This window comes from Eulemur rufifrons, chromosome 16 (assembly GCF_041146395.1).
Source record: "Eulemur rufifrons isolate Redbay chromosome 16, OSU_ERuf_1, whole genome shotgun sequence".
NCBI classification, from domain to species: Eukaryota; Metazoa; Chordata; class Mammalia; order Primates; family Lemuridae; genus Eulemur; species Eulemur rufifrons.
Window position 1 is genome coordinate 83,273,046 of NC_090998.1, and position 7,724 is coordinate 83,280,769.

The following is a 7,724-nucleotide window of genomic DNA, read 5'->3' on the forward strand; positions in this document are numbered from 1 at the left end:
TCAAGCCTGCTCTGAATGTCTGTTAAATTACCTTACCCATTAGATGGGGTTTTCCCCTGCTGTTTCTCACCAGGGGAACCGTGTGAAGAAGCTGGGGAACACTGTACATGCAATCACCCTTTCCTGCCACCTGTTTCTGCTGACAACTTTATGAATAGCTTCTTTACCGCTCATTAGATTAAAACCATTCCATTCTGGGGAAGGATGACACAGAACGGTAAGGGCTTTTTACAAAACCACACACACACACACACACACACACACACGTGTGAGGTTTGCCAAAACCAGCTTGTGTCCAAGGTAGGACAGCTGGGCCACTACACGGGAAGGAGCAGAGAAAGGGATTGAAGAAAAGGAAGTTTTTGTAAGGCTTGTGCTGTAGACTAAATATCCGTGTCCCCACCAAATCCATGTGCTGAAACCTAATCACCAATATGATGGTATTAGGAGGTGGGGCCTTTAGGAGGTGACTAGGTCATGAGGGCAGAGCCCACATGAATGGGATCAGTGCCTCTATAAGAGAGACCCCAGAGAGCTCCCTTACCCCTTCTGTTATGTAAGAACACAGAGAGAAGACCACAGTCTGTGAACAAGGAAATAGGCTCTGGCCAGACACTGAATCTGCTGGTGTGTTGGTCCTGGACTTCCCAGCCTCTAGAACTGTGAGAAATAAACATTTGTTGTTTAAGCCACTCAGTCTATGCAGCAGCCTAAACAGACTAAGAAAGCTTAAAAGAGGACGTTTTAATGGTACCTCTAGGGGGCAGAAGCTGCAATCTAAAATGTCTTTCTTACATATGTCCTTTGAGAATATAAAAGGACTAACAAGAAACTGATTTGGGCAGGGTGCTGCCTGTAATCCTAGCACTTTGGGAGGCCGAGGTGGGAGGATCACTTGAGGCCAGTTTTCAAGACCAGCCTGGGCAACATAGTAAGACCCTGTCTCTACAAACAATTTTTAAGTGACCTGTGCCTGTAGTCCTAGCTACTCAGGAGGCTGAGGTGGGAAGATGGCTTAACCCCAGAAGTTCAAGGCTGCAGTGAGCTACCATCACACCACTGCACTCCAGCCTGGGTGACAAAGCGAGGCACTGTCTCCAAAAAATTAAAAAAATAAAGAAATTAATATCTCTACCCATCAAATAATGGGATGCAATATACTTGTACCATTCACAATACAATTGCAATATTTATAAAAATTCATATATTAACTCATAGTGCCCTACAGACAGGATTGCCCTGGATTGGGATAGAACCTTAAAGATACACAGAGAAAGGTTTCTTTTCTTCAGTCCTGCCGGTGTGTCTCTGTAACTATAAATATAACCTTAACTGGAACTAATATTAAAGGTCTAAATTTACAGCTCTTTGAAGTCATATCATAAGGAGCTGCAAAAGGTCAGAGGCAGAAAATAATAATGTAAGTACCTTCATATGTATATACACGTATGTATAACTATGTATTTATATGCTGGATGATATTCTAAGTGCTGTGTGTGGGTGCACAGAGTTTTATAGCAACCCTTTGTTGTTGTCATCCCCTTTTACAGATGGAGAAAACAAAATGCAGAGCGATTAAGTGACTTTGGTCAAGCTCACACACCTCATGAGTAGGTATCCAAGTAGAATCAGGATTCAGACTGAGGCAGTTTGGCTCCAGAGACCACCACCCTGGACCAGTTTGGTGTACGGCCTCTCCAAAGGAAAGGGCAAGCCCAGGAAGATGTGTGGAATCATAGAAAGGCTTTAGAGAGCATCTCAAGAGTGGAACCATGCAATGCCAACAATACAGGCACTGGAGTCAAACAGATCTGAGTTCAAATCCTGGTTCGGACCCTTAGTAGCTGTGAGGCCTTGGGCTTTCTACTTAATCTAATGCCAGTGTCCTTGGCTGTAACATGAACACGGTGGTCCCCACATGTCAAGTGAGGCTATGTTGGGACCTGAGAACTAGCCCAGGAGCACAGACCAAGGGCTCGATCATCACAAGTGTGTCTAATCTCAGCCTCTGTGTCCCCATAAAACTGTGGCTCAGAGAGAGAAAGTGGGCTGCCCACGCCACACAGCAAACTAATGACAGGCCTCAGGCACCCGGTCCAGTGTCCTGTGCATGGCACCAGCAGCTCTAAGACAACCCATCTTATCTAGTCCATTCTGCCCCCTAATGACATCTTGCCCATTTCAAAGTGACATCTAGGCTTCTGCTCACCTGCAAGGCCATGCTGCCATACTCAGCAGCCCATGACAAAGTAGGTAAAACAGGAACAAGCAACTCCACAACAAACCAAGTGGGGGAAAAAAAATGTTCACAGTCCAGGCAAAACCCTAGAGTGTCCACTAGGTGGAGCCACATGTCCGCATTCAGGGGTTCCCACGGTTTTTTTTTTTTTTTTTTTTTTTCCAAAGAAGAGCATTAATATGGCTCCTAAGTGAGGGATTGAGTTCACTGATTCACTCATCCATTCATTCATTCAATAAATCTTTACTGAGCATCTATCTTTGCCGGGCATGGGGATACAACACGAGACACTGTACTCACGAGCACTGTAATTATTAATATAATCTGTCAACAACTCCTCTGCTTCTGCAGTGTATCTCATAGCCGTGCAACAACGACATCATTCCATTCATTCCACCCTTAACAAGGATCGAGAGAAGTCATTCTTCCATTTCTTTCTTAAATGTTTATTTGGCATGTGCCCTCTGCCAGCCCCTGGGTATGCTAAGATGGGCAAGACAGTCTAGTGGAGAAGACAAACATGTGACCAGCGTCCATTCCGCCTGCAGGAGCCTGGAAACCACGCTCAGGATCCTCTGAAATAAATCCACATCCTTTGTCCTTTGGCATCCTGAAGAAAAAGATGGAAATCTTTGCCCAACTCATCCTTCCTCTGCTTCTTGTGAACAATGTGGCCCACCTCCCTGTCCCCTCAGAAATTTCTGTTAGTGCCACATAGGTAGGGTTTGAGATGGCAAGGATGTGACTGATTTCATCATATCTAGGGCTTTGGTGAAAGCCCTCCCTTCTCACCTGGGTACACATTTCTGTCTTCCCTTCTAAAAAGAGGCTGTCTGGGCACGGAAGGAACCACATCGGACTTAAGTTGGAAAACCCAGGCTCTGTCCCCACTTGACACTTACATGACGTGTGGTCTTAGATCAACCACCTCCTATTTGCTCATCAGGCTTCTCAGCTGTGGTAGATTAAGTATGGCCGCAAATTCTTTACAGACCCTCCCATCAGAAGACGGCATCTTTCCCACTTCCCTGGATCCTACAGCCAGCCAACACGCTCATACAAGTCACCGATTACTGCGATGGCCTCCTCATATTTTCACATCCACATTCTCTCTGCCCTGCCCCGGCGATGTGCTCACAGGGGCTCAGATGACCTGAAACGTTAAGTCGGATCGTGTCATTCGTCATCCTATGACCCTACTCACAGCCCCGTGTCTGCCTAACCAGCAACAGCGAGACCACACCCTCTGGCTCCCTGTCACCTCTCTGCCCTCTCTCCTTGTTCACACTGCTCCAGCCTCACATCTGGGATTGTGACCCTGCTACCACACAGCTGGTCATTTGGAGAAAGACTGGAGCAGAAAACCAAGGTAGAACTTGAGTTGGAAAGCTTATGACGTGGAAGTTTTGCTTTAAGATAAACACTGAAGTGTTTTGCAGAAGCTAGGTGAGACAGAAAGCTAAAACCTGGGGAAAGGAGTTTTTTTTAAGAAGTGATGATGGTGGTGGCATCACGGAGGAGGGGTCTGGAGAAATACAGAGTTTCCAGAGAAGGGTAAGTGGTCAGAAACCTCAGCTGTCACCCGGCAACTGGAAGGTGAACAGGGGGAGGCAGTCACCAATCAGGCTGCCGCACCGACATTTGCTTGCATGTCTTTTTTTCCCCTTGACTATACCCCTCTGATCCTCCATTAGATACAAGTTTCTCAGGAGGGAAGGACGATGTCACGTTCATCTTTGTAGCTCCCTGTCTCCCACCCCTGCTCTGCATGAAGATGGCAGAGAAAATGTTTGGTGAATGCCATGAGTCCTCCCTGCCAGCCCACTCCTGGTAGCAGCATCCCAAGTTTCCTCAGGAGAACTCTTCCTTCCCCACTCTCAATCCATGTGTTCCGCGTAGACATAATTGCCTCCCTGGCTCCAGGGCTGGACATGTGGCTCAGGCCCAGCCAAGCAAAACATCACCTTCTCCTGGCTGCAGTGACTGGTGGCCATTTCAGAACCAGAGAGACAAATGAGACAGAGAAAAGCAGAGAGAAGGACAGATGCTTTTTCTGCTAGGGCTGCAAATCTTAACGATGCTGCAAGCCCGAAGCTGCTGAAGGTTTAAAATTAGGCCAACATATTGGAAGACAGAGACAGAAAATATGGGAGGAGATCAAATCCTGATGATCAAGGTTTAAGCCCTTGGGTCCAGCTACGTCTGAAGCCATTTATGTCATTAGATTCTTGAGTCATCTGAGCACATAAATTCCATTTCTTGCCTAAGGCAATTAGAGTTGCATTATCTGTCACTTGCATTCAAAAGGGTCCTGGCAGACCAAGGAATGAATGAATGGTCAAGCAACTCTACCAGAAAACCTGTGTGGCAGAAAGGAAAGAATTCTATACCAGGAGTCAGGATGGTATTAATATCTTGCCATTACTAACTACATGATATTGGGCAAGTTTCCTAATGTCTTTGAATTTCATTTTAGAACTCTAATATCATTCACTTATTCAAGAAATATTTATTAGCATTTATGGTGCCAGGTACTCCGCTAGGTATTAGCAGTACTGTGGTAACAAGATCCTCATGGTTCTTGTTCTCATGAAATTGAAAATTAAGTTCAGTTCTAGACAAATAAACTTTCGTTTTTGTACATCTGATTTTGTCACTGTAAAATCTGTTCATAGTATAAGTCTCTGGCACTTGATAACTGGTAGCTCCCATTATTCCTTCGGCGCTTAATCAAGCTAGAATTGCAGGGTTAGCTAGAGGAGGGGCAAGAATCACAGCCTCCTATAGTGGGCGAGGAGGCTACTATAGGCTTCACTGCCTTCCCAGCACTCACGGCCAATTAGAAGTAATGTTTATGAGCCTAATCACCTATGACACTGAGCTAGAGGGTGTAACAAGAGCCCAGCATGGGCCTGGGTTCAATCCTCTGGGACTTTTAACTCTAAGAATAGCCAACGTGCCACCAAGTACATTTTTTTCCCAGCCTCTGGCAAAGAAGCTTTTTGGAGTTAAATATGCTCATCAGCTCCCAAGAATCAGGCTTAGAAACAGAGCTACTTAATCTTGGATCTCTTTCAATTCTCGTTTTAAGGAGCTAATATTGCCTGCTACATTTGGATTCTCACTTTTAAAGGGAATTCATAGCTTGGGCTGAGGTGGCAGAATGTCAGAAATAAATCCCACAAAAGAGAGTGGGCTTGGCAGGCCCAGGATAACCAGAGTCCTGGCCTACCTGCTATTCTGTGATTTATTCACTCATTTAACAAATATTTATCAAGTGTCCACTCTGCACCAGGCACCGTGCTGGGTATGGCAGCAAACCAGAGATTGGGCCATCACGGAGCAGTAGCTGGCTCATAAGAGGGCAACCCCCAGAGGGAAAAGGCCCAGAGTCAAATATTTCAACACAAGCCCACTCCTGTGTACCAGGTGAGGCCACCTGACTAAGCTCAGCCAGGTGTTAATAGATCAGCCTCTACTAATAAATCAGTTCATGTGCTCTATTCTAAACACAGTGTAGTTCTCACCTGTTCATTATTATTGCTGTATTTAAGAACCTCAAAACTTAGTGATTTGGTACTTAATGCCACTAAACTGTACTCTTAAATGGTAAATTTTATGTTATGGATATTTTACCATAACGAAAAAATTATGGAAGGATAAAAAAACTTAGTGGTTTTAAACAACCATTTCACTAAGCTCACGGATTCTGGGGCTCAGAACTTTGGTCAGGGCACAGTGGGGATGGCTTGTCTTTGCTCCACAGTGGCTGGGTCTCACCTGGGAAACTTCAAGGGCTAGAGATGAATCAATGTCTGGGAGCTGGAATCATCTGAAGACTCTTTCATCTACATGTCTGGGTTAACTCAAAAACTAGGACTGTCTACTAGAGCACCCACATGTGGCCTCTCCAGGTGGTTCGGCTTCCTGACAACATGGTAGCCTCAGGGCTTCAGACATGAGTGTTCAAACATGAGCAGAAAAAAAGCAAAACCTGCATCCCATTTATGACCTAATCTTGGAAGTGTCACTTCTGTCATACTCCAATACTCCACTGGTCAAAGCAGTCATAAGCCTACCCAGATTCAAGGCGGGCGCGGGGGTGGGGGGTGGTTCATGCTTTGATGGAGAAGCATTAAGATCACATTGTATAAAAATGTGTGAAGGATGATATTGTTACATCCATCTTTGAAAAACACAATCTGCCCTACCATTTTTCTTTTTTGTTGTTTTTTATTTTTTATTTATTTTTATTTCAGCATATTATGGGGGTACAAATGTTCAGGTTACATATATTGCCCTTGCCCCCACTCGAGTCAGAGCTTCAAGTATGTCCCTCCCCCAGATGGTGCGCACTGCACCCTTTAGGTGTGAATATACCCATCCCCTTCACCCCCTTCCCATCTGCCCAACACCCGATGAATGTTATATTACTATATATGCACTTAAGTGTTGATCAGTTAACACCAATTTTGATGGTGAGTACATGTGGTGGTTGTTTTTCCATTCTTGGGATACTTCACTTAGTAGAATGGGTTCCACCTACCATTTTTCTAAATGGGCCAAAAGCGAAGAATCTGTTTAGAGAAACAGCACTGGAAGAGGCCTTAGTGAACACATAATCTGCCTCCCCAACAATGAGCAATTTACTCCTGAAAGGATCCCTCCTCAGGCTGGTAGAAGGCCAAGGGTATTAGGCTTAGTGTAGAGTTGGTAATAGAACTACCCGTATTATGACAAAGCGATTGCAAAGACAAAAATTAAAATTAAAAAAAAAAAAAAAGAACTGCCTGTAGTTCTATCAGCTCCTAACCATGTGTGTGATCTCAGGGTAGTAAGGTATTTAACCACTGGAACCTCTAACTTCATCTTTAAAATAAAGATAATTCTTGAACCTATTTCATCAGTGTTGTTGTGAGAAACAAGTAAAACACTGTATGTAAAAATAAATTTGTTGCAGAAATGTCCACAAATTGACCCCACAGTGGACCCCTCCCTTTTGACAATGCAACTGTGGAAGACTTATCTTTGCCACCACTTTTTCTCCATGGCGGTCACTCTCCTGTTCCTTTTGTTTGCCTGTCTCAGAAGTGGGCATGTTGAAGATCAGAGAGGGCAAATAACCCAGATAGGGTCACACAGCCAAGAAGCCAAGATCAAAATTCAGATCTTTCTGGGATGCTAGGTTAAGACTTTCCATTCTGAAGTCTCCCAGCCACTGATATTTTCCAACAGGTGACTCTGACAGTAGCTACGGAGCATGACATAGTAGCCAGGTATCTGGATTCACACTGTCTGGGTTCATATCTTAGCTACACCACTTACTAGGAGTGTGACCTCAGGAAAGATCATCACTTCCCCATGTGTAAAATGGAAGTAAGACCTCCCACATAGGGTTAAGAAGTAACCACATCAATATAAGGCACTTAAAATGGTGCCTTCAACCTAACAAGCACTTTGTGTTGCCAATGCTATAATCATTACT